At 43.6% G+C, this 5,894-nt stretch overlaps 1 pseudogene; it reads left to right on the forward strand.

Moving 5' to 3' along the window:
* The first annotated feature begins 1,046 nt into the window (after nt 1-1,046).
* LOC125537968 lies at nt 1,047-5,028 on the forward strand (annotated as a pseudogene).
* Nucleotides 5,029-5,894: the final 866 nt, after the last annotated feature.

Genomic DNA, 5,894 nt, shown 5'->3' on the forward strand with positions numbered 1-5,894 from the left:
AAAAATAATTAAATTTTTCTAAGGAAGCAAGAATTAGTGGCATTGTTATTACCCTTTTAAAAGACAACAAAAAAAAACAAAAACAAAAACAATATCAAAGTAATGAAGTTTTTCTAAGGAAGAATGAGTTATGTTGGTATTACCCTTTAAATAGAAAGAAAATGAAAAAAATATGAAGCAAATACTTTACAAAATTTGCACACAATTTAGTCAGGGATTGCGTATTTTTTATAGTATGCAAGAATAAGCATGTAATTGTGAAATTTCACAGTCACCAAGAAGGAACAAATTAGTGGCATTGATATTACCCTTAAAAAGAAAGAAGATGAAATTAAAATTAAACAAAAACAAAAACAAAATAAAAAACAAAGTTTTCTAACGTACAATAAATTAGTGACGATGGTATTACCCTTGAAGAAGAAATAAAATGATTTTTTTTTCAACTCTATGTTTTTTTAGTATGTAAGAAAAAAACAATATTGTGATTTTCATACTTTATAAGCATATTATATAGTACTTACACGTATACATTCTGAACTCACCCAAAATTCAAAAAATACCCATAAAAACCGACTAAAAATAAAAATAAAATACAAAAAATGCATACAAAAAAATGATGAAGCACTGTAGCCCTATAAACAAGCAACCCAAAATGAGCTTCAGCCCAAATAGAAATTGACTGACCCAAAACAGTGGTTAGTCAAAATTTTGGGCTGAGAAAACAACAACAGTCACAATTGAAAAACATGAATCTTGAAGTAAAAAATACCAATCAATGACCTAAAAAATCAACTGACCCAAATTGAATTTTCAGGCACTAAATTGGGCCAGCAAACGGAATCCTTTGCCTATTTCCCTACCCTACTGCATGGCGGCTTTCCGAACCCTGAGCACGTCCAACATTGGGTGGTTTTCCGATCCGGCTAGAACTCATCATGAACATGATAGATATAACGCCCGCGTCCCCTACTGGTCCCCAGGCACGGCGCAGACACCCCAGTGCACGCCCTCTACCGCTCCGTGCGTGCGCAATTGGAATAACCGACATGGCGGACGACGAGACAACCTCCAGGGGCATGACCGCGGTCGCCTCCCGAATCGCCTCCATCTGCGCAATCGGTGGCCACGGGGCACTTGGTATTGCAGCCCTGAACGCCAGGCGATTCGATGTCGTTTCAGCCATGATCGACGAGGTCGCCCAGGGAAGCAGAAGGAGGACGATGAGGAAGCGGTGCATGGACAACTCTCGCTGCTACGAGGAGGTGTGCATGCTCGGCGGGGGCACATTCAGCTACGTCTTCAAGGCGCGACACCACGCCATCGGCCAGACCGTCGCCGTGAAGGCTCTTCGCTGCGAAGGGTCTGACTCCAAACACGTCGTCGGTGAGCTCCTTCAGGAGGCCTGCATCATGGCGGCATGCGGCGGCCACCCCTCCCTCGTCGCCCTGCGTCGCCCGTGAATCAATGGAAGGCTGACCCGCGACAGCCTTCGCATTGATTCCTGCGGGAAACCGAGACGAGGAGGACGACGAAGGTTCTCGGCGTCGCCTAGTCGCTGAGTCGGCGGGTCCACCAGTTTTCGCGCCAAATTCGTTTCCCCTGGCGCCCCGGGCTCAACCTGGGTCCACCGCTGCCAATTTCGGCCCTAGCCGGCGAATTTTGGACTCCTGGGGCGCGACTGGACCGATTCTTTTCGAGCCGGTGATAAAAAAAAGGCCGTGGGGCGTTGTGTGTGTGTGGGGTGGGGGGGGGGGGCAGTGGAGATGCTCTTTGTTGTCATTCAATTATAGCAATCGTAATGAAGAGGTGTCTCGCTGAGATCCCGTATTGTGTGGCAGCCAAAATTGTAGCTGTTGAAGATTAGTTGTGAGCCGCCGCAATATCAACTTAATATTGGTGGAAACAAGCATTGGTGGTGTATTTGCCCCTCCCTTTGTTACTGGTGAATGTAACCCATTTTGTGTGATCTGTCGGTGAGTTTCACCAGCAAGGACAGCTGGAGTCTGTGTACCCTGGACTAGACCTTTGACAGGAGAAGTAGCATATGTATGTGCAATGAATGGCAGCTGCTGGTTGGCTCCTGAACTGAAGGTTTTCGGTACCGGTTCAGGAGTTCCAAGAGGTTTTCAGTACAATACACAACACCAACAGTAATCTATGCCTTGCAATTTTAGCTTCATCACAATGAAAACAACACATGGCGAGGTAACAACAAGACTACCACCAACAAACCATATCGATCAAACAGCCCGGTTGTACCCAATTTACACAAGAAATGTGCTTTTTTATAATATACAAGAATACACACATAATAGTAAAAGTTTTACAAAAAAAAAGTTTCTGATGAAGAAATGTATTAGCGACATTAGTACCCTCAAAGAAGAATGGAAATGAAATAAAAACTAAAACAAAATCAAAATAATGAAGTTTTACAAGAAAGAATGAATTAGTGGCTTTGGTTACCCTTTAAGAAGATAGAAAATGAAATAAAAAATCAAAATAATGATGTGTTTCCAGGAAAGAATGAATTAGCGGCATTGGTATTACCCTTTAAAAAGAAAAAAAAGAAAAAGAACTGAAACAAAATGAAAATAATGAAGTATTCAAAGAAATGATGAATTAGTGGCTTTGGTATTATCCTTTAAGAAGAAAAATAAACAAATAAAAATAACAAAAAATCTAAATGATGAAGTTTTCTAAGAATGAATTAATCCTTTAAGAAGAAAGAAAATAAAAAACAAACAATAAAAAAATTTTCACACAATATACACAAAATTATGTTTTATAAAATATGCAATAATAAGAGCATAATAGAGGAATTTTCACAAGAAAGAAATTTCCTAAGAAGGAGTGAATTAATGGCATTTGTATTACCCTTAAAGAAGAAAGAAAATGGAACAAAAACTAAAGCAAAATCAAAGTAATGAACTTTTTCTAAGGAAGAATGAGTTAGTGGCGTTGATATTAGTGTTACCCATTAAAAAGAAAGAAAATGAAAAAAATTAAGCAAATACTTTACAAAAATTGCACACAATTTACTCAAAAATTGCGTTTTTATAGTATGCAACAAATTTCACAAAAAATATTTACTAACAAGGAACAAATTAGTGGCATTGGTATTACCCTTAAAAAATATAGAAGATGAAACTAAAATTAAAACAAAAACAAAAAAATAAAAAAATAAATTTTCCTAACGAAGAATGAATTAGTGACGATAGTATTACCCTTGAAGAAGAAATTAAATAAAAAAAACTTAACAACTCTATGATTTTTTAATATGTAAGAAAAAAATAATATTTCATTTTTCGTACCCTGGTATACTTTATACACATATTATATAGTACTTACACGTATACATTCTAAACTCACTCAACATTCCGAAAATGCCCATAAAACGACTAAAAAGAAAAAAAGAAAAGCAAAAAATGCACACAAGAAATGAGGAAGCACATGAGCTTCAGCCCAAATAGAAACTGACTGACCCAAAACAGTGGTCAGTCGAAAATTTGGGCTCAAAACACAACAACAGTCACAATTGAAAAAAAAAGAGCACGAATCTTGAAGTAAAAATCAACTGACCCAAATTAAATTTTCGGGCACTAAATTGGGCCAGCAAACGGAGTCCTTTGCCTATTTCCTTCCCTACTGCATGGCGGCCTTCCGACCCCAGACCACGTCCGACTTTGGGTGGCTTTCCGAACCCGGCTAGAAATCGTGGCGAACATGCTCGATATAAGGTCGGCATCCCTACTAGTTCCCAGGCACGGCGCGGACACCACCGTGCACGCCCTCCGCGCGCTCGCAATGGGAGTAATCCACATGGCGGACGACGAGACAGCCTCCAGGGGCATGTCCGCCGTCGCCTCCCGCCTCCATCTGCGCAATGATCGGTGGCCACGGTGCACCTGGTAGTATTGCAGCCATGAGCGTCAGGCGAGTCGCTGCCGTTTCGGCCATGATCGACGAGGTCGCCCAGGGAAGGAGGAGGAAGACGACGAGGAAGCGGCGCATGGGCAACTATCGCTGCTACGAGGAGGTGTGCACGATCGGCGGGGGCACGTTCGGCGAGGTCTTCAAGGCGCGGCACCGCGCCACCGGCCAGACCGTCGCCGTGAAGGCTCTCCGCTGCGAACGGTCCGACTCCAAACACGTCGTCGGCGAGCTCCTTCGGGAGGCCTGCATCATGGCGGCATGCGGCGGCCACCCCTCCCTCGTCGCCCTGCGCACACCGCGCGACATCAAGGGGCGCAGGGACTACTTCCTCGTCATGGAATTCGCCGGGCCAAGCCTGCGCAAGGTCCTCAACAAGCGAATCCGTCTCGGTCGCCGGCTGTTCTCGGAGAGGGACGTGCGCTCCATCGTGCGGCAGCTGCTAGCCGGCGCGGAGGCGATGCACACGCACGGCATCATGCACCGCGACATCAAGCCTGAGAACATCCTCGTGGTCCAGAACGGCGGCAGCATCGTCGTCAAGATCGGAGACTACGGGGCGACGATGTCCACGGCCGAGCGGAACCCCGAGAAGTATTGGGCTGCCGGGACTTGGGTGTACAGCGCGCCGGAGATGCTGCTGGAGGATCCCCGCTACGACACGCGCGTCGACCTGTGGTCCATCGGCTGCGTGATGGCGGAGCTCCTCACCGGGAACAAGCTGTTCCCAGGGGACGGCATAGACGAGCTGCTCTACAAGATCTTCGATCTGCTCGGCACGCTAGGCGAGAGAGAGAGTCGGGGCCTGCCTTCAGTTCGCCGGGACACGAGGTACAGGCACAGCAATGGCGAGCGCACCAACGGCTGCGCAAGCTATTCCCCGAGAAGCTGCTGTCCAAGGAAGGGTTCCAGGTCCTCCAGGGGCTCCTCACGTGCAATCCATCCAGGCGGCTGGATGCTGCCGCCGCGCTCCGGCTTCCGTGGTTCACCGTTCACCGACACCGGTGGCATGCCGGTTGCCGCTGTTCCGGAGACTGGCGCCCCGACCGTTCGGTCTGGGACACTTCCTGGCCGAACGAGTCGTTCGGTACCTGGTGATCGATCCGTCGAACGGGACAAAAAATCGGGTGTTCGCATTTGCTTCGCTTCCTTTCGCGCGCGACAAAAAATCTGAAATTAAACAGCTAGTACCAGGAATTGATCCCACCACCACAGACTAAAATGGCGAGCCATTAGCCACTGCATCACACACCATAAACTGTACATAATGGTGCAGATACCTATAAGAACAGACAGCAGCGTTGATATTTGGAAAACATTTTGAAACCATTTCAAAAATTGCGAGCAGTTTTCAAATGCCGCATTTATTTTGAAAAAGTGAAGATGTTTTGTAATTCTGATTTTAAAATGAAACGCGAACAAAATAATATTTTAAAAGTGAAATATTTTCGAAAATTGGGAACATTTTTTGAAATTCCAAGACAAAATTTGAAAACACAAACATATTTTGAAAATGTGAAAACAAGAACATTATATGAAATTGGCGAACAAAATTTTGAAATAGAAAAATTTCAAAACTCCTGAGAAAAATGAAAACATGCACATTTTTTAAATTTGCGAACAATTTTTGAAAAACAGGAATATGTTTTCAACTACCCGAACATTTTTTGAAAATTACAAAAAAAATTGAAACTGAAGAACTTCGAAACTCCTGAAAAAAATGAAAATGTCCACATTTTTAAAATTTGTGAACAATTTTTCAAAATGGGAACATGAACCACCCGAACAGTTTTTGAAATTTGTGAACAAAAAATTGGAAGTGAACAATTTCGAAACTCAAGAATGAAACTGTGCACATTTTTTGAAATTTCCAAACAATTTATTTTAAACGGGAACATGTTTTGAACTGCCCGAACATTTTTTGAAATTTGTGCACAGAAATTTGAAACTGAAAAATTTGGAAA

This window comes from Triticum urartu, chromosome 2 (assembly GCF_003073215.2).
Source record: "Triticum urartu cultivar G1812 chromosome 2, Tu2.1, whole genome shotgun sequence".
NCBI classification, from domain to species: domain Eukaryota; kingdom Viridiplantae; phylum Streptophyta; class Magnoliopsida; order Poales; family Poaceae; genus Triticum; species Triticum urartu.